A 20,251-nucleotide genomic window follows, 5' to 3' on the forward strand; every position below is an offset into this window, starting at 1 on the left:
CGAGCTCGGCCAGGCCCGCGCCGATGCGCCAGGGCCCGCGGCGGGCGGGGGCGAGCCCGCCGAGCCCGCCGCCGGCCACGGCGAGCTCGGCGAGGCCCGCGCCGACGCGCCAGGGCCCGGGGCGGGCGGGGGCGAGCCCGCCGAGCCCGCCGCGGGCCACGGCGAGCTCGGCGAGGCCCGCGCCGACGCGCCAGGGCCCGCGGCGGGCGGGGGCGAGCCCGCCGAGCACGCCGCGGGCCACGGCGAGCTCGGCGAGGCCCGCGCCGACGCGCCAGGGCCCGCGGCGGGCGGGGGCGATGCCGCCGAGCCCTCCGCGGGCCACGGCGAGCTCGGCGAGGCCCGCGCCGACGCGCCAGGGCCCGCGGCGGGCGGGGGCGAGCCCGCCGAGCCCGCCGCGGGCCACGGCCAGCTCGGCGAGGCCCGCGCCGACGCGCCAGGGCCAGGGGCGGGCGGGGGCGAGCCCGCCGAGCCCGCCGCGGGCCACGGCCAGCTCGGCGAGGCCCGCGCCGACGCGCCAGGGCCCGCGGCGGGCGGGGGCGAGCCCGCCGAGCACGCCGCGGGCCACGGCGAGCTCGGCGAGGCCCGCGCCGACGCGCCAGGGCCTGCGGCGGGCGGGGGCGAGCCCGCCGAGCCCGCCGCGGGCCATGGCGAGCTCGGCCAGGCCCGCGCCGACGCGCCAGGGCCCGCGGCGGGCGGGGGCGAGCCCGCCGAGCCCGCCGCGGGCCACGGCGAGCTCGGCGAGGCCCGCGCCGACGCGCCAGGGCCCGCGGCGGGCGGGGGCGAGCCCGCCGAGCCTGCCGCGGGCCACGGCGAGCTCGGCGAGGCCCGCGCCGACGCGCCAGGGCCCGCGGCGGGCGGGGGCGAGCCCGCCGAGCACGCCGCGGGCCACGGCGAGCTCGGCGAGGCCCGCGCCGACGCGCCAGGGCACGCGGCGGGCGGGGGCGAGCCCGCCGAGCCCGCCGCGGGCCACGGCGAGCTCGGCGAGGCCCGCGCCGACGCGCCAGGGCCCGCGGCGGGCGGGGGCGAGCCCGCCGAGCCCGCCGCGGGCCACGGCGAGCTCGGCGAGGCCCGAGCCGACGCGCCAGGGCCCGCGGTGGGCGGGGGCGAGCCCGCCGAGCCCGCCGCGGGCCACGGCGAGCTCGGCGAGGCCCGCGCCGACGCGCCAGGGCCCGCGGCTGGCGGGGGCGATCCCGCCGAGCCCGCCGCGGGCCACGGCGAGCTCGGCGAGGCCCGCGCAGACGCGCCAGGGCCCGCGGCTGGCGGGGGCGATCCCGCCGAGCACGCCGCGGGCCACGGCGAGCTCGGCGAGGCCCGCGCAGACGCACCAGGGCCCGCGGCGGGCGGGGGCAAGCCCGCCGAGCACGCCGCGGGCCACGGCGAGCTCGGCGAGGCCCGCACCGACGCGCCAGGGCCCGCGGCGGGCGGGGGCGAGCCCGCCGAGCCCGGCGCGGGCCACGGCGAGCTCGGCGAGGCCCGCACCGACGCGCCAGGGCCCGCGGCGGGCGGGGGCGAGCCCGCCGAGCCCGGCGCGGGCCACGGCGAGCTCGGCGAGGCCCGCGCCGACGCGCCAGGGCCCGGGGCGGGCGGGGGCGAGCCCGCCGAGCCCGGCGCGGGCCACGGCGAGCTCGGCGAGGCCCGCGCCGACGCGCCAGGGCCCGCGGCGGGCGGGGGCGAGCCCGCCGAGCACGCCGCGGGCCACGGCGAGCTCGGCGAGGCCCGCGCCGACGCGCCAGGGCCCGCGGCGGGCGGGGGCGAGCCCGCCGAGCCAGCCGCGGGCCACGGCGAGCTCGGCGAGGCCCGCGCCGACGCGCTAGGGCTCGCGGCGGGCGGGGGCGAGCCCGCCCAGCCCGCCGCGGGCCACGGCGAGCTCGGCGAAGCCCGCGCCGACGCGCCAGGGCCCGGGGCGGGCGGGGGCGAGCCCGCCGAGCCCGCCGCGGGCCACGGCGAGCTCGGCGAAGCCCGCGCCGACGCGCCAGGGCCCGGGGCGGGCGGGGGCGAGCCCGCCGAGCCCGCCGCGGGCCACGGCAAGCTCGGTGAAGCCCGCGCCGACGCGCCAGGGCTCGCGGCGGGCGGGGGCGAGCCCTCCGAGCCCGCCGCGGGCCACGGCGAGCTCGGCCAGGCCCGCGCCAACGCGCCAGGGCCCGGGGCGGGCGGGGGCGAGCCCGCCGAGCCCGCCGCGGGCCACGGCGAGCTCGGCGAGGCCCGCGCCGACGCGCCAGGGCCCGCGGCGGGCGGGGGCCAGCCCGCCGAGCCCGCCGCGGGCCACGGCCAGCTCGGCGAGGCCCGCGCTGACGCGCCAGGGCTCGCGGCGGGCGGGGGCGAGCCCGCCGAGCACGCCGCGGGCCACGGCGAGCTCGGCGAGGCCCGCGCCGACGCGCCAGGGCCCGCGGCGGGCGGGGGCGAGCCCGCCGAGCCCGCCGCGGGCCAGGGCCAGCTCGGCAAAGCCCGCGTCGACGCGCCAGGGCTCGCGGTGGGCGGGGGCGAGCCCGCCGAGCCCGCCGCGGGCCACGGCGAGCTCGGCGAGGCCCGCGCCGACGCGCCAGGGCCCGCGGCGGGCGGGGGCGAGCCCGCCGAGCCCGCCGCGGGCCACGGCGAGCTCGGCGAGGCCCGCGCCGACGCGCCAGGGCCCGCGGCGGGCGGGGGCGAGCCCGCCGAGCCCGCCGCGGGCCACGGCGAGCTCGTCGAAGCCCGCGCCGACGCGCCAGGGCTCGCGGCGGGCGGGGGTGAGCCCTCCGAGCCCGCCGCGGGCCACGGCGAGCTCGGCGTGGCCCGCGCCGACGTGCCAAGGCTCGCGGCGGGCGGGGGCGAGCCCGCCGAGCCCGCCGCGGGCCACGGCGAGCTCGGCCAGGCCCGCGCCGACGCGCCAGGGCCCGCGGCGGGCGGGGGCGAGCCCGCCGAGCCCGCCGCGGGCCACGGCGAGCTCGGCGAGGGCCGCGCCAACGCGCCAGGGCTCGCGGCGGGCCGGGGCGAGCCCGCCGAGCACGCCGCGGGCCACGGCGAGCTCGGCGAGGCCCGCGCCGACGCGCCAGGGCCCGCGGCGGGCGGGGGCCAGCCCGCCGAGCCCGCCGCGGGCCACGGCGAGCTCGGCGAGGCCCGCGCCGACGCGCCAGGGCCCGCGGCGGGCGGGGGCGAGCCCGCCGAGCCCGCCGCGGGCCACGGCCAGCTCAGCGAGGCCCGCACTGACGCGCCAGGGCTCGCGGCGGGCAGGGGCGAGCCCGCTGAGGGCTACGGCCAGCTCGGCGAGGCCCGCGCCGACGCGCCACGGCTCGCGGTGGGCTGGGTGAGCCCGCCGAGCCCGCCGTGGGCCACGGCGAGCTCGGCGAGGCCCGCGCCGACGCGCCAGGGCCCGCGGTGGGCGGGGGCGAGCCCGCCGAGCCCGCCGCGGGCCACGGCGAGCTCGGCGAGGCCCGCGCCGACGTGCCAGGGCCCGGGGCGGGCGGGGGCGAGCCCGCCGAGCCCGCCGCGGGCCACGGCGAGCTCGGCGAGGCCTGCGCCGAGGTGCCAGGGCTCGGGGCGGGCCGGGGCGAGCCCGCCTAGCCCGCCGCCGGCCTCGGCCAACTCGGCGAGGCCCGCCCCAAGGCGACTGGTCTCTTTGCCCCCCTGTCTGCAAGTCTCTCTATTTGCTCTATCATGAACTGTTAACTTGTTTACTTTTGTGCATCCTTAGCTCTTGGTTTGTTCTTTTGTCCTCTGAATATTCTGTTTTCCTCTGTGTACACCCCAGGGCTGTCCCTTCAGCTTTTTGGAAGCACCTGTGCAGAGCTGGGCTGTCTCTGCTACCCCAGAAGCCCAGCTGTCCTTGATGGAGCTAAGGGTAATTCCCTGACACCAGTTCCTTATGGGATGCAGCTGTGGGCCTGGGGGTGGGACCAGCCTCAGGTGCAGCTGGGGCCACTGATGGCTACAGCTGGCACTGTTTGGAGCTAGGGACTGCAATTGCTGAAAGCTTGTGCAGGGGCCAGTCTGGGACAACAGAGCTGCCACTTAGCAGTGCTCAGTGGGACTGATGCTGGGGTTGCACCACAAAGAAGGTGAGTGGAGCTGGATGGTGCATGTGTGCTGGCAGACAGGAGCACGTGGGGCCTGGAGAAACTGCGCGGAGGATGGTGGTGCACCTGGGCCTGAGGACGCGGTGGGGAAGAGCAGTGCTCTGGGGACATGGGGCGTGGTAAGGAAGGGAGTGCACTGGGGCTGTGATGGGGCAAGGGGGAAAAGAGGGGCGCCACTGCCAGAGGTGGGGTGGTGTGGAAGGGGTTGTGCTGGAGCTGGGGGAGGAAGGACCGAGGTGCATCAGGGCTGTAGCGGTTCTGGGGGTAGGATGGGGGTGCATGAGGAGCGGTGGGTGGTGGTTTATCATGCAGTCGGATTAGCGTGAGGGTCCCGGGTCAGATCAGGAGTGTGTCGGAGGGGGTCTCAGGGGAAGTTGTGGGGAGAGTCGCAATGGGGGCAGGGGTAGTATCAGAGCTGAGTCGGGGGCTAAGTCAGAGCTAAGCTGCCCCTTAGTGCCTTTTCTTTTTTTTTTTGGTGCCTTCTTGCCCTAGTTTACTCTAGGTGCCCCAGAGCCCTCTTTTGGCCCTCTAGCTCTCTTAGGACCTCTCTTTTCCCCTCTGGATGCTTTGGGACTCTCGCTGCCCAGCGACTTCCTTTGGTCACGTAACCATCTTAGGCCACCTCTAGTGAACTCTGCACCTCTCTTTTGGCCAAAATTGTACCCCAGAGAATTCTGTTGGCCCTCTAGACCCACTAAGACCTCTCTAGTCACCTCTGAACCTCTCTTGAGGCGTCTGTTGTGCCACAGAGCTGGTTTTTGGCCCTCCTGACCCCTAAGCACTCCTCAAATCCCCTAAGGATCATTTCTGAGGCCTTCCTTGTTCCCTGGAGGTTTTTGGGGGTTTTTTTTGGCCATATGGACCCTTCAGAACCCCTCTAGTCCCTTCAGAAGCCCTCCGGAGGCCTTGGTTTTGTCCTGGAGCCCTCCTTTGGCCACCCTCGCGGCCCTCTACTCGGCTCCAGATGCCTCTTTTGGCCAAAACTGTGCCCCAGAGGATTTTTTTTTTTTTGCCCGTTGCTTCCCTTAGGAAATTTCAGGTCTGCTCTGGATGCTTTTTTTGCAGCAAATAGCACTCCGGAGTCCTCTGTTGGCCCTCTAGACCCCTTAGGAACCCCTAGGGCAGTCTGGACCACTCTTTTGGCCTTCCTTGTTCCTAGATCTGTTGCTAAGGGGTTTGGAGGGCCAGAGAACTTTCTAGTTGCCTCTGCATCCTTCCTGAGCTTGTCCTTGCTCCCTAGAGCTGTTTTTCTGGTCATGTAAACCACTTCAGGGCCCCCTCTAGTGCACTCTGGATTATTCTTTCGGCCTTCTTTGCGCCGCAGAGCTGTCTTCAGGCCCTCCGGACCCTTTAATCCCTCCCTCTAGTCTTTTCAGAACCCCTCCGGAGGGCTCGGTTTTGTGCAGGAGCCCTCCTTTGGCCCTCCGGGTTTCTTAGAGGCCCTCTAGTCTGCTCCAGACACCTCTTTTGGCTGAAATTGTGCCCCAGTGTCCTTTGTCCGTCCTCCAGATCACTTAGGGCCCCTCTTGTTCTCTCTGGACCACTCTTTTGGCCTTCCTTCTTTCCCAAGGCTGTCTTTGGTCTTTGAGGCCCTTTAGGCCCCTCCGTAGTCCACTCGGAAGCCCTCCAGAGCCCTTTCTCACGTCCCAGAGCCCCGCGTCGGCCCTCCAGCCCCCTCGGCTGCCCTCTCTTCTGCTCTGGAGCCCTCTTTCCGTCTTTTATTTCTCCTCCCAGACCTCTGTTGGCCTTCCTCACCCCTTAGCACCCCAACTAGTGCTCTCCGGGCTACTCTTTCCACCTTCTTTGTGCCCCAGAGCTGTCTTCCGGCCCACTAAACCCTTTAGCCTCCCTCTAGTCCCTTCAGAAATCATCTCGAGGCCTTTGTCGCTCCCCGGAGCTTTTTTGGTCCTCCCGATCCCACAGGGCCCCTCCTATTCCCTCAGGGCACCTCATGACACTTTCCTCGTCCCCGCAGTTCTTAGGCTTTCGCCCTCTCGTCCCCGTTGGGCCCCTCTCGTCTGCCGAGACCCCCTCCTGAGTTCTTCCTCGTTCCCCAGAGTCATTTTTTGGCCACGCGGACCCCTTAGCACCCCTCTGGCGTGCTCTGGACTTCCCTTCCAGCCTTCTTTGTGCCCCAGAGACGTCTTTTCGACCTGCAGCCCCTTTAGCCCCCATCCGGTCCCTTCAGAACCCCTCCGGAGGCCTTTGTCGTGCCTCGGAGCCCTGCTTTTGCCGTCCAGTCCTCTTGGCGCCTCTCTAGTCCACTCTAGATGCCTCTTTTGGCCAGAATTGCGCCCCGGAGCCTTTTTTTGGCCCATCGGGTCCCTTAGGACTCCTCCAGTGCATTCCGGACTACCCTTTGGCCTTTCTTGTTCCCCAGAGCTGTCTTCTGGCCCTCCAGAGTCCTCCGGAGCCATCTAGTCACCGCTGAACCCCTCTTGACGGTTTCCTTGCTCCCCAGAGTCTTTTTTTGGGCCGTGTAGACACCTTAGAACCCCTCCAGCGTGCTCCTGACTACTCTTTTGGCCTTCCTTTTTTCCCAGGGCTGTATCTTGACCCTCTAGACCGATTTAGGACCCCTGCAGCGCCCTCAGAACGCATCCGGAGCCTTTCGTCGCATCCCGGAGCCCCGCGTCGGGCCTCCGGCCCCTTCGGCCGCCCTCAGTTTTGCTCCGGAGCCTTCTTTTGGCCTTTTATCTTCCCTCACAGAGCTCGGTTGGCCCTCTAGGCCCTTTAGCACCTCTCTAGCACGCTGTGGAGTCTTAGCTTTTTTTTTTTCCCCGGAACTGTCTTTTGACTCTCTCCTCAGAACTGGCACTGAGGCTTTCTTACGCCCCAGTGTGCTCCGTTCATCATCTAACGGTCTCAGCACTCTCCTTTTTCCCCTCGGCCCTTTAGGGAGGCGTTAGTGGTTCTCTACCGGCTTGTTTTTATTGCTCTCTGCCTCCGCCGGAAACGTCTAATCCGGTCTGGATTCCTCTGTCGAGCTTTGTCGCGTCGCACAGACTTCTGTCGACCCCGCAGACCTCTGAGGAGCCCCTTCATTTTATTCCGGGCTCTTCTTTGTGGCGCCCCAGAGCGCCGCGTCGGTCCTTCAGCCCTCTTAGCGTCCCTCTCGCGCTCTCGGGAGCCGTCTCGAGGTCTGCTCGCGTCAGTCCTCCCGTTAGCGATACGGAGATAGTAGTCTCCTGGGCGATGAACCTTTCTATCTGCTGCCCTCTTTTTCTAATCCTTCTAGGTACTATCCAGGAAATAATCTTCTTTAGAAGTACTTCTATAACAGAAGAGGTCTTGTTGCAGGAGTTCATTTTAATATCCTGCTTTGCCCTACAGGAAATACTGCTCTGCCAGAACAGCTGTATTCTATGCAGACCAGAACCAATTAGAGCGCTGCGGTATCGTGTTCCCTTTATAGGCTAGGTGGAACGTTGTAATTTCTTTCTAAGTCTAAGCAGAACCGATGTCTAGCGTGTAATGCAAAGGCTTGCGCCAGTTAGAGCGGAAAGAAGTTTAACAACGTACCTCTTGGTATCGTGGATAGACTATATGAAGCCTTAGTAGCAAAAGAGATGTTCTGTTTCATAGAAGAGGTCTCTTTAGCCTTTCTGTGCTCTCCAGTCTAAATCCTGAGTGGAAGAAAGAGAGTCTCTTCTGCGCAGCCCTGTGTATTTATGGCAGCCATTGGTTTGCCCCTCCCCTCCGAAGGGCTTGTGGGTAGGGCAGTGGGTGGGGCCTAGGGTTACATAAACCGGGGGTCTCTCCCTTCCCAGCTCATTCTGCTTTTGGTCTCCTGCATCGGCAGTGCTCTGGAATCACCTCAGCTAATAACAGCATTCAAGGCTGTAAAGTGATCCCGGGAGACTCATTGCTACAGTTGGGGAAGCAAAGGCCATTCATGAACGTAAGAGCAGCGGGACAGCTCTGTGTTTTTTTCTTAGGCTTTGCACGAAGTCGTGGCGTGGAGAAGCTGAGCGCCGAGAGGGAGGCTGAGCAGGTGCGAGGGGCAGCTTGTGGTGGAGAACTTTACGGTGCAGCAGGGTGGTGTCAGGCTGCCTCTGGGTGATGTCCTTTGCTTTGCTTTTTCAGGTGCTGTGCGGGCCTCTTCCGGAAGGGCTGAGGATCGGAGGTGAGCGGAGCAGCGTGTCAGTAGTCGTAGGGCTGTTGGGTGCCACCTGGCCGAAGAGTAACTTTGTTGCGTTGGTTTTCCCAGGTGCTGGGGGGGGTATCCCCTTCCCCCCCCCAAGCTGCGGTGTCTGAGTTTGGACCGGGTGTGTCGCAGGTGAGGAGAGGTACTGTGGTGTTTGGGAGGAGGGTGTTTTTGGGGGGAGAGGCCGGAGCGGTGGGGCACGTGGGTGCCGGCTCGCGCTCTCTTTTGGCAGGTGACGACGGGGAAGGTTTGCGACCGAAGGACGATCCGAGAGGACGTGCCTGGCGTCAAGGCTGGCTCTCGAGGACGGCCAGTGGCCCGGAGCACTCCCCAAGCTAAGTTGCGCAGCCCCAGGGTGTTGGTGTGTTGTGTGGGTGTGGGTGTGCACGTGCTGCCAATCAGTGTAGGGCAGAGGGCTCCTCAGGATGAGTGCTGTGCGTGAGGTAGAGGCGGAGGGGGGGGTGTGCCAGGCCAGGCAGCTCCAGCGTGTGTCTGCGTTGTTGTGTCCTGTGTCGTGTCCTTCGCCTTCCGCGGCCGCTCTTCTTTGCCTTTGTGGCATCCTTTCAGGGTTTTCTTCCCTGTGTGGTTGCGGTCTTGGGTCTTTCTGGCTGGTGTCTTGTGCATCGATGGTCCTGGCTTTGCTGGCCCCTTTTTGTCACAGAGCGTGGCATTTGACTTTCCTGGGCTTCTCCTAAGCCTCTGAGCCACACAGTTGTAGGTGTCCTGTGTTTTGCTCAGGTCTTGACATTGCTCTTGTCCTGTGTGATTGTGGAGCACAGCGTACACTTTGCAGCGCTAGGGTGTTAGGCATCCAGAGGGTTTTGAGCGGCCTGAGCGCCCAACGTCGTCAATGGGTCGCGTCTCCTTCTGCGCCGCAGACAAAAAGGGTCGGTGTGCGGTGTTGAATTAGCATCGTAGCTGTCTGCGGCCGCTCTTCTTTGCCTTTGTGGCGATGCCCTTCGCCTTCCGCGGCCGCTCTTCTTTGCCTTTGTGGCGATGCCCTTTGCCTTCCGCGGCCGCTCTTCTTTGCCTTTGTGGCGATGCCCTTTGCCTTCCGCGGCCGCTCTTCTTTGCCTTTGTGGCGATGCCCTTTGCCTTCCGCGGCCGCTCTTCTTTGCCTTTGTGGCGATGCCCTTTGCCTTCCGCGGCCGCTCTTCTTTGCCTTTGTGGCGATGCCCTTTGCCTTCCGCGGCCGCTCTTCTTTGCCTTTGTGGCGATGCCCTTTGCCTTCCGCGGCCGCTCTTCTTTGCCTTTGTGGCATCCTTTCAGGGTTTTCTTCCCTGTGTGGTTGCGGTCTTGGGTCTTTCTGGCTGGTGTCTTGTGCATCGATGGTCCTGGCTTTGCTGGCCCCTTTCTGTCACAGAGCGTGGCATTTGACTTTCCTGGGCTTCTCCTAAGCCTCTGAGCCACACAGTTGTGCCATCGTAGGGCTTTGTGGCCATCAAGGTCTTGTGTGTGAGAACCATTTTTTCTGCCTAGGGCCTTTGCTCCATGTTTGTCTGCTGTTTGTGTGCGTGCCTGTTTGTTTGGGCTGGAGGTGCCTCGCCTGTGGGTTTTAGCAATGGCAGCGTGCAGAGTGGAGCGGTGATGGAGGGGAATGGTGATTGGTGAGCTTCTGGGTGCTCCACTTCCTGTTTTTTGCAGATGCGGAGCAGCGCCGCAGGTGCCTGAGGGAGACAGAGGAGGAACGGAGCCTGTGCGAAGCAGGTGAGCGTGTGAGCGTTGTTGGCAGGAGAGCATCTTGGGCAGCGGTTCCCTGAACAATGTTTGTTTTGTGTGTGTAGGTGGGAAGCCGTGAGGCAAGCGGGTAGATTGTGCCCAGGAGGAGCCCGGCCAGGTGAGTGTTGGTGTGCGAGATGAAGTGGAGCATAGAGTGGGGCTGTTGTGTTGATGGCACGGTCCCCATGGCCCACTGCCGTTCTGGTTTTGCAGGTGCGTGACAGCTCGGCAGGGCGACCCGTAGCCTGGCGCGGAGACGGGTGAGCAGCGCAGGTAAAGGCGTGGGAGCCGAGGGTGGGTGCGGACGGACTGCGCTTTTGCGGGCATGCCCTCAAGGTGTGGTACTTACTCTGACTCTGCAGGCGCTGGACGCAGTTGTGTGGAGCAGCTGAGCGCCGAGAGGGAGGCTGAGCAGGTGCGAGGGGCAGCTTGTGGTGGAGAGCTTTACGGTGCGGCAGGGTGGTGTCGGGCTGCCTCTGGGTGATGTCCTTTGCTTTGCTTTTTCAGGCGCTGTGTGGGCCCCTTCCAGGATGGCTGAGGATTGGAGGTGAGCGGAGCAGCGTGTCAGTAGTCGTAGGGCTGTTGGGTGCCGCCTGGCAGAAGAGTAACTTTGTGTTGTTTTTCCCAGGTGTTGGGGGGGGTAATCCCCCCCCTGCCCCGAAGCTGCACTATCTGAGTTTGGACCGGGTGCGTCGCAGGTGAGGAGAGGGAGTGTGGTGTTTGGGAGGAGGGTGTTTTTGGGGAAGAGGCTGGAGCCATCTGGTGTGCAGGTGACCACTTGTGTTTTGGCAGGTGGTGAAGGTGAAGGTTTGTGACTGAAGGAAGATCAGAGAGGATTTGCCTGGTATCGAGGCTGGCTCTCGAGGATGGATGGTGACGTGCAGCAATGCCCAAGCTAAGTGGAGGGGGGTCAAGGGCGTTGGCATGTCTTGGGGGTTTGTGTGTATGTGTTTGCTGACAATCAGTGCAGTGTTGAGTGCTCTTTAGGATGAGTGTTTTTGAGGTCGAGGCTGTGGGGCTGTGCTAGAGGCTGGGCATCTCCAACCTGTCTGTGGTGATGTGTGCTGTATGTTGTGTGTTGTAGGTGTCCTGTGTTTTGCTTAGGGCTTGATGTTGCTCTTGTCCTTTGTGCTCATGGAGCACAGTGCTGACTTCAAAGCACTGGTGTGGTAGGCATCTGCAGGCTTTTGAGTGGCCTGTGTCTTGAGCATTGTGGGAACGAATCATATCTCCTGCTGTGCTGCCTGCAAAAAAGGGTATCTTGTTGCGTCGGATTTGCATCATAGCTATCTGTGGCCGCTCTTCTGTGGCGCTTCTTTTGGCGGCGGCGCTTCTTTTGGCGGCGGCGCTTCTTTTGGCGGCGGCGCTTCTTTTGGCGGCGGCGCTTCTTTTGGCGGCGGCGCTTCTTTTGGCGGCGGCGCTTCTTTTGGCGGCGGCGCTTCTTTTGGCGGCGGCGCTTCTTTTGGCGGCGGCGCTTCTTTTGGCGGCGGCGCTTCTTTGCCTTTGGGGCTCCCTTTCAGGGTTTTCTTCCCTGTGTGATCATGGCCTTGGGTTTTTCTGGCCAGCCTCTTGTGCATCCACAGTCCTGGCTTTGCTGGCCCCTTTCTGTCACAGGCCATGGCATTTGAGTCTTTCCTGGGCTTCTCCTGAGTCTGAAAGCTGCAGGGTTGTGGTGTCGTCGGGCTTTGTGCCCGGCAGGCTCTTATGCGTGAGAACTGGTTTTTGTGCCTAGGGCTTTCCTCTGTGTTTGTGTGTGCTGTTTGTGTGTGTGCATGTTTGTTTGGAGCTGGAGGTGCCTTGCCTGTGGGTTTTAGCAATGGCAGCGTGCAGAGTGGAGCGGTGATGGGGAGTGGAATGGGGATAGATCTGCCTTGGGGTGTTCCCTTTTGTGTTGCTTTTGCAGATGCAGAGCATTGTTCCAGGTACTCAAGGGAGACGGAGGAAGACCGAGACGTGCACTAAGGAGGTGAGCTCGTGAGTGCTGTTTGCAGGAGGGTGTCTTGGGCAGCGGTTCCCTGAACAATGTTTGTTTTGTGTTTGTAGGTGGGAAGCCGTGAGGCAAGCGGGTTGCTTGTGCCTAGGAGGAGCCCGGCCAGGTGAGTGTTGGTGTGCGAGATGGAGCAGAGCGTAGAGCGGGGCTGTTGTGTTGTTGGTGCTGTGCCTGTTGCCCAGTGGTGTTCTGGTTTTGCAGGTGCGTGGCGGAGCTTGGCGCGGCCTCCTGTAGCCTGACAGTGGGGAAGGGTGAGCGGCACAGGTAAAGGTGTGGGAGCGGTGGGTGGGTGTGGACGGGCTGCGGTTTTGTGGCCATCCCCTCAAGCTGTGGTATTGTCTCTGACTTTGCAGGTGTAGGATGCGGTTGTGGCGTGGAGAAGCCGAGTGCTGAGGCGGAGGCTGAGCAGGGTAAGAGGGGGCAGCTTGTCGTTGAGAGCTTTATCATTTGGTTGGGTGGTGTCGGGCTGCCTCTCAGTAATGTCTTTTGTTGTGCTTTTTGTCAGGTGCTGTGGGGGGCCTCTTCCTGGATGGCTGAGGATTTGAGGTGAGTGGCACGGTGTGCCTTTTGTAGTAGGGCTGTTGGGTGCTGCCTGGCAGAAGAGTAACTTTGTGTTGTTTTTCCCAGGTGCTGTGGGTGTCCTAGTGCTGGGCAGGATCTCTGAGTTTGGAACGGTCGTGTTTCAGGTGAGCGGAGGGACCGTGTTGTTTTGGAGGGGGGTGTTTTTTGGGGAAGAGGCTGGAGGTGTGTGGCATGCAGGTGATGGTTTGTGGTCTGTTTTGGCAGGTGGTGAGGGCGAAGGTTTGTGACTGAAAGAAGATCAGAGAGGAGGTGCCTGGCATCGAGGCTGGCTCTTGAGGATGGACGGTGACGCACAGCAGTGCCCAAGCTAAGTGGAGGGGGTCAAGGGTGTTGGTGTGTCTTGGGCGGTGTGTGGGGGGGGTGTGTGTATGCATGTGCTGCCAATCAGTGTAGTGTGGAGGCCTCCTGAGGGTGGGTGCTGTGTGTGAGGTAGAGGCAGAGGTGGGTGTGGTAGTCCGGGCAGCTCCAGCCTGTGTCTGTGTTGTTGTGTACTGTGTGGTGTGTGTTGTCGGTGTCCTGTGTTTTGCAGAGGTGTTGATGTTGCTCTTGTCCTGTGTGATTGTGGAGCATGGTGTAAACTTTGCAGGGCTAGGGTGTTAGGCATCCGCAGGCTATTGAGCGGCCCGAGCGCTCAGCGTTGCGTCGAGGGACGGTGTCTCCTCGTGTGCTGCCCACCAAAAGGGTCGGTGTGTTGCGCTGAATTAGCATCGTAGCTGTCTGTGGCCGCTCATCTCTGTGGTGATACTGCTCGCCTTCCGCGGCCGTTCATCTCTGTGGCGATGCTCCTCGCCTTCCGCGGCCGCTCTTCCTCGCCTTCTGTGGCCGCTCATCTTTGCGGCGATGCTCTTCCTCGCCTTCTGTGGCCGCTCATCTTTGCGGCGATGCTCTTCCTCGCCTTCTGTGGCCGCTCATCTTTGCGGCGATGCTCTTCCTCGCCTTCTGTGGCCGCTCATCTTTGCGGCGATGCTCTTCCTCGCCTTCTGTGGCCGCTCATCTTTGCGGCGATGCTCTTCCTCGCCTTCCGCGGCCGCTCATCTTTGCGGCGATGCTCTTCCTCGCCTTCCGCGGCCGCTGTTCCTCGCCTTCCGTGGCCGCTCATCTTTGCGGCGATGCTCTTCCTCGCCTTCCGCGGCCGCTCTTCCTTGCCTTCGTGGCATGCTTTCAGGGTTTTCTTCCCTGTGTGGTCGTGGTCTTGGGTCTTTCTGGCCAGCCTCTTGTGCATTGATGGTTGTGGCTTTGGTGGCTGCTTTCTGTCACGGATCGTGGCGTTGGACTTTCCTGGGCTTCTCCCGAGCCTCTGAGCCGCACAGTTGTGGCGTTGTAGGGCTTTGTGGCCCGCGGGGTCCTATGCGTGAGCACTGTTCTTTCTGCCTAGGGCTTTGTTCTGAGTTTGTGTGTGCTGTTTGTGAGCGTGCCTGTTTGTTTGGGGCTGGAGGTGCCTTGTCTGTGGGTTTTAGCAATGGCAGCGTGCAGAGTGGAGCGGTGAAGGGGAGTGGAATGGGGATAGGTCTGCCTTGAGGTGTTCCCTTTTGTGTTGCTTTTGCAGATGCGGAGCAGTGTTGTGGGTGCCTGAGGGAGACGGAGGAAGACCGAGACGTGCTCTAAGGAGGTGAGCTCGTGAGTGCTGTTTGCAGGAGGGTGTCTTGGGCAGCGGTTCCCTGAACAATGTTTGTTTTGTGTTTGTAGGTGGGAAGCCGTGAGGCAAGCGGGTTGCTTGTGCCTAGGAGGAGCCCGGCCAGGTGAGTGTTGGTGTGCGAGATGGAGCAGAGCGTGGAGCGGGTCTGTTGTGTTGTTGGTGCTGTGCCTGTTGCCCAGTGGTGTTCTGGTTTTGCAGGTGCGTGGTGGAGCTTGGCGCGGCCTCCTGTAGCCTGACAGTGGGGAAGGGTGAGCAGCACAGGTAAAGGTGTGGGAGCAAGGGGTGGGTGTGGATGGGCTGTGCTTTTGCAAACATCCCCTCAAGGTGTGGTGTTTTCTCTGGTTCTGCAGGTGTAGGATGCAGTTGTGGCGTGGAGAAGCCGAGTGCTGAGGCGGAGGCTGAGCAGGTAAGAGGGGGGCAGCTTGTCGTTGAGAGCTTTATCATTTGGTTGGGTGGTGTCGGGCTGCCTCTCAGTAATGTCTTTTGTTGTGCTTTTTGTCAGGTGCTGTGGGGGGCCTCTTCCCGGATGGCTGAGGATTTGAGGTGAGTGGCACGGTGTGCCTTTTGTAGTAGGGCTGTTGGGTGCTGCCTGGCAGAAGAGTAACTTTGTGTTGTTTTTCCCAGGTGCTGTGGGTGTCCTAGTGCTGGGCAGGATCTCTGAGTTTGGAACGGACGTGTTTCAGGTGAGCGGAGGGACTGTGTTGTTTTGGAGGGGGGTGTTTTTTGGGGAAGAGGCTGGAGCTGTGTGGCATGCAGGTGATGGTTTGTGGTCTGTTTTGGCAGGTGGTGAGGGCGAAGGAAGATCAGAGAGGAGGTGCCTGGCATCGAGGCTGGCTCTTGAGGATGGACGGTGACGCACGACAGTGCCCAAGCTAAGTGGAGGGGGTCAAGGATGTTGGTGTGTCTTGGGCAGTGTGTGTGTGTGTGTGTGTGTGTGTGTGCTGCCAATCAGTGTAGTGTGGAGGCCTCCTGAGGGTGGGTGCTGTGTGTGAGGTAGAGGCAGAGGTGGGTGTGGTAGTCCGGGCAGCTCCAGCCTGTGTCTGTGTTGTTGTGTGCTGTGTTCTGTGTGTGTTGTCGGTGTCCTGTGTTTTGCAGAGGTGTTGATGTTGCTCTTGTCCTGTGTGATTGTGGAGCATGGTGTAAACTTTGCAGGGCTAGGGTGTTAGGCATCCGCAGGCTATTGAGCGGCCCGAGCGCTCAGCGTTGCGTCGAGGGACGGTGTCTCCTCGTGTGCCGCCCACCAAAAGGGTCGGTGTGTTGCGCTGAATTAGCTTCGTAGCTGTCTGTGGCTGTTCATCTTTGTGGCGATACTCCTCGCCTTCCGCGGCCACTCATCTTTGTGGTGATGCTCCTCACCTTCCGTGGCTGCTCTTCCTCGCCTTCCGTGGCCACTCTTCTTTGTGGCGATGCTCTTCCTCGCCTTCTGCGGCCGCTCATCTTTGTGGCGATGCTCTTCCTCGCCTTCCGCGGCCGCTCTTCCTTGCATTCCGTGGCCGTTCATCTTTGCGTCGATGCTCTTCCTCGCCTTCCACGGCTGCTCTTCCTCGCCTTCTGCAGCCATTCATCTTCGTGGCGATGCTCTTCCTTGCCTTCCGCGGCCGCTCTTCCTTGCCTTCGTGGCATCCTTTCAGGGTGGTCTTCCCTGTGTGGTTTCAGCCTTGGATCTTTCTGGCTGGCCTCTCGTGTGTTCACGGTCCTGGCTTTGCCAGCTGCTTGCCATTATGGGCTTCTCCCGTGCCCGTGAGCCGCAGGGATGTGTCGTTGTAGGGCTTTCTGGCCGAGAGTGTTGTTTGTGCTGTGATTGTTGTTGTGTCTGTGTGTTTGTGTCTTTGTGTGTGGAGCTGGAGCTGCCTCGCCTCTGGGTGTAGCAGAGGGTGTGGGCTGTGCTAAGTACTGTATCCTTGGGACCTTGTTAGGGTTTCTGTGAGAGTGAAACTGTAAGGCAAAGCATAGTTTTATTGTTTGTATATTTATTTGATGGATGGGAATGGTGTTTTTGGTGGGAGCCTGTTCACGGCAGTGCAGCGTTCCCTTTTAAATGGTTGGAAATGGGCTGTGTTAGTAGAGGTGAGGAATGGCTGCGGTGGGAGGGTGTGGGTAATTGTGTGGTTGTTGTTTGGGTTTGGTATTGAGTGTATCTAAGTCTGTATGCATGTGTTTGGTTTGTTTTCTGATTGTACTTAGCATTTAGAGTGTTTTTTTTAATGGAAACCCCCAGGTGGGTGAAATTTTTTTTTTCCCCCTGACTTTTTTTTCCTGTGGTGTTGTTCACTGTCTGAGGTGATTTGATCATTGCCCATGTTGCTGTGCAGGTCGGGCTGGGTTTTTTTTAGGCAGGGCGGTATGTGGAAATGCTCAGTAATGCTGTTTCCGCGAGCGGTCCTAAAAACTGGTGCCGTTCACCATGTAGTGCAGGGAGGCAGAGTGCCTGTGGTGGGAGTGAGTGGACAGTCGTGTGGATGTTGGGGGGGGGGGGGGTTTAGTATGGAATGTGTCTAAGCTTGTATGCACCTTTTGTTCTTACAGGCTGTAGTTAGCAAGTAAAATTTTTTTCTTTTTTTTTTTTACAAAAAAAAACCCCAGCCGGGGGATTTTTTTTTTGCTTCCCCCGGCTGGGTTTTTTTTTTCCCCGGTCCCGGTCACTCCGCGAGGCGACGATCGTCGCCAATGTCGGCGCGGAGGTGCGGCTCGGGGCCGGGGTTTTCTAGGCAGGGCGGTATTTGGAAGCGCTCGGTAATGTTGTTACCGAGAGCTGTCCCAAAAAACTGCTGGTGTTTCCTTGTAAGTGCAGGGAGGTAGAGTGTATGCTGCCGGATGGGCGTAGCATCGGTGCGATTGTAGAGAAGGTCGGTGAAGAGTGTGTGCAGCTGCTGTGGATGGTGGGCTGGTATGTTATGTTGTTCGGGTGGTTTTGTTTAGTGTTTTGTAACTGACATGTCTTTCCCCCTTTTTTTTTGGAGGTGCAGAAGCGGCTGTCCTGTAGTGTGGAGATGAGCATGCTTATGTAGTGATGAATGAAGGTGGAGGTGTTTCTCATGCTGTTGGAATAAGGAGATTGTTGTAGTTTTTTTTTCCTTTTTGGAGCAATAAAGATGATAGAGGTGGCTGTGTTTGTGTCTCCTTTCCAATAAAGAGGATTTTGTTGTTTGTTTCTGTTGTGTTATTTCCATACATGTTGCACAGAAGTCCTTTGCTCTTGTTCACCTTCCCCTTTCAAGTCGAAATAGGAGAGAAAATTTATCCTGGTTCTTATTTGTATGGTGGTCTTGCTGTGGCCTCCTAAAAAAGAAAGAAAGAGCAGGACCAATTTTTTCTCTTATTTTGTCTCTCATTGACCTTCTTTTGTTTCTTTCTCCCTCCTGCCTTGTTGTCCTCCTTTGCTTTCCCCCTCTTGCTTTGTGCTTACTTTTGCTTTCTCCCTCTGTGTTCTTTCCTGTAGTTTTTCTATTTTATCTCTGCTGTCATAATGTTAGCCTCTATGTTGGTTATTCTATTTCTCCTTATTTCAGTATTTCTCCTTTTTTTTCTTTTTCTTTTCCTCGGTGGTTAGAGTCCCCCCTCTGGGCTCTGGTTTTATTTTATGATTTTTGTCCACTGTAATTTTGTCTATCTCCTCTCTCCCTCCTCTCTTTGCTCTCTCCCTCCTCTCTTTGCTCTCTCCCTCCTCTCTTTGCTCTCTCCCTCCTCTCTTTGCTCTCTCCCTCCTCTCTTTGCTCTCTCCCTCCTCTCTTTGCTCTCTCCCTCCTCTCTTTGCTCTCTCCCTCCTCTCTTTGCTCTCTCCCTCCTCTCTTTGCTCTCTCCCTCCTCTCTTTGCTCTCTCCCTCCTCTCTTTGCTCTCTCCCTCCTCTCTTTGCTCTCTCCCTCCTCTCTTTGCTCTCTCCCTCCTCTCTTTGCTCTCTCCCTCCTCTCTTTGCTCTCTCCCTCCTCTCTTTGCTCTCTCCCTCCTCTCTTTGCTCTCTCCCTCCTCTCTTTGCTCTCTCCCTCCTCTCTTTGCTCTCTCCCTCCTCTCTTTGCTCTCTCCCTCCTCTCTTTGCTCTCTCCCTCCTCTCTTTGCTCTCTCCCTCCTCTCTTTGCTCTCTCCCTCCTCTCTTTGCTCTCTCCCTCCTCTCTTTGCTCTCTCCCTCCTCTCTTTGCTCTCTCCCTCCTCTCTTTGCTCTCTCCCTCCTCTCTTTGCTCTCTCCCTCCTCTCTTTGCTCTCTCCCTCCTCTCTTTGCTCTCTCCCTCCTCTCTTTGCTCTCTCCCTCCTCTCTTTGCTCTCTCCCTCCTCTCTTTGCTCTCTCCCTCCTCTCTTTGCTCTCTCCCTCCTCTCTTTGCTCTCTCCCTCCTCTCTTTGCTCTCTCCCTCCTCTCTTTGCTCTCTCCCTCCTCTCTTTGCTCTCTCCCTCCTCTCTTTGCTCTCTCCCTCCTCTCTTTGCTCTCTCCCTCCTCTCTTTGCTCTCTCCCTCCTCTCTTTGCTCTCTCCCTCCTCTCTTTGCTCTCTCCCTCCTCTCTTTGCTCTCTCCCTCCTCTCTTTGCTCTCTCCCTCCTCTCTTTGCTCTCTCCCTCCTCTCTTTGCTCTCTCCCTCCTCTCTTTGCTCTCTCCCTCCTCTCTTTGCTCTCTCCCTCCTCTCTTTGCTCTCTCCCTCCTCTCTTTGCTCTCTCCCTCCTCTCTTTGCTCTCTCCCTCCTCTCTTTGCTCTCTCCCTCCTCTCTTTGCTCTCTCCCTCCTCTCTTTGCTCTCTCCCTCCTCTCTTTGCTCTCTCCCTCCTCTCTTTGCTCTCTCCCTCCTCTCTTTGCTCTCTCCCTCCTCTCTTTGCTCTCTCCCTCCTCTCTTTGCTCTCTCCCTCCTCTCTTTGAGCATGCTAATTGGGAGTAATCAATTATTATCCCAATTTATTCAGATAATAATTCTTTACTCCCAATTAGCATCCTAACCCTGCCCCTGATTTCTTTCCATATGCAAATTCATTTTCCCTCCTCTTATTGTTTTTATTCTTTTATATACAACCTGTACAGCAATCTGTATACAGCAACCTACACCACCACGCCCCACCCCCCCCCACCCCTAGAGGGAGCCTGCCACACTACAGTTACTGAAGTCACCCTACAGGGTTAGGGTTAGGGTTAGGGTTAGGGTTAGGGTTAGGGTTAGGGTTAGGGTTAGGGTTAGGGTTAGGGTTAGGGTTAGGGTTAGGGTTAGGGTTAGGGTTAGGGTTAGGGTTAGGGTTAGGGTTAGGGTTAGGGTTAGGGTTAGGGTTAGGGTTAGGGTTAGGGTTAGGGTTAGGGTTAGGGTTAGGGTTAGGGTTAGGGTTAGGGTTAGGGTTAGGGTTAGGGTTAGGGTTAGGGTTAGGGTTAGGGTTAGGGTTAGGGTTAGGGTTAGGGTTAGGGTTAGGGTTAGGGTTAGGGTTAGGGTTAGGGTTAGGGTTAGGGTTAGGGTTAGGGTTAGGGTTAGGGTTAGGGTTAGGGTTAGGGTTAGAGCCATTTAGGGTTAGGGTTAGGGTTAGGGTTAGGGTTAGGGTTAGGGTTAGGGTTAGGGTTAGGGTTAGGGTTAGGGTTAGGGTTAGGGTTAGGGTTAGGGTTAGGGTTAGGGTTAGGGTTAGGGTTAGGGTTAGGGTTAGGGTTAGGGTTAGGGTTAGGGTTAGGGTTAGGGTTAGGGTTAGGGTTAGGGTTAGGGTTAGGGTTAGGGTTAGGGTTAGGGTTAGGGTTAGGGTTAGGGTTAGGGTTAGGGTTAGGGTTAGGGTTAGGGTTAGGGTTAGGGTTAGGGTTAGGGTTAGGGTTAGGGTTAGGGTTAGGGTTAGGGTTAGGGTTAGGGTTAGGGTTAGGGTTAGGGTTAGGGTTAGGGTTAGGGTTAGGGTTAGGGTTAGGGTTAGGGTTAGGGTTAGGGTTAGGGTTAGGGTTAGGGTTAGGGTTAGGGTTAGGGTTAGGGTTAGGGTTAGGGTTAGGGTTAGGGTTAGGGTTAGGGTTAGGGTTAGGGTTAGGGTTAGGGTTAGGGTTAGGGTTAGGGTTAGGGTTAGGGTTAGGGTTAGGGTTAGGGTTAGGGTTAGGGTTAGGGTTAGGGTTAGGGTTAGGGTTAGGGTTAGGGTTAGGGTTAGGGTTAGGGTTAGGGTTAGGGTTAGGGTTAGGGTTAGGGTTAGGGTTAGGGTTAGGGTTA

At 60.7% G+C, this 20,251-nt stretch overlaps 1 long non-coding RNA gene across 1 annotated transcript; it reads left to right on the forward strand.

The window, feature by feature from the left end:
- The first annotated feature begins 11,962 nt into the window (after nucleotides 1-11,962).
- Nucleotides 11,963-16,159, forward strand: LOC138065547 (uncharacterized). Its single transcript, XR_011138573.1, has 5 exons — nucleotides 11,963-12,169; nucleotides 14,474-14,529; nucleotides 14,626-14,666; nucleotides 14,748-14,806; nucleotides 14,907-16,159. It is a non-coding gene; the product is annotated as an uncharacterized lncRNA (long non-coding RNA).
- Nucleotides 16,160-20,251: the final 4,092 nt, after the last annotated feature.

The sequence above is a fragment of the Struthio camelus genome, unplaced genomic scaffold (genome assembly GCF_040807025.1).
Source record: "Struthio camelus isolate bStrCam1 unplaced genomic scaffold, bStrCam1.hap1 HAP1_SCAFFOLD_222, whole genome shotgun sequence".
In the NCBI taxonomy this organism is placed as follows: domain Eukaryota; kingdom Metazoa; phylum Chordata; class Aves; order Struthioniformes; family Struthionidae; genus Struthio; species Struthio camelus.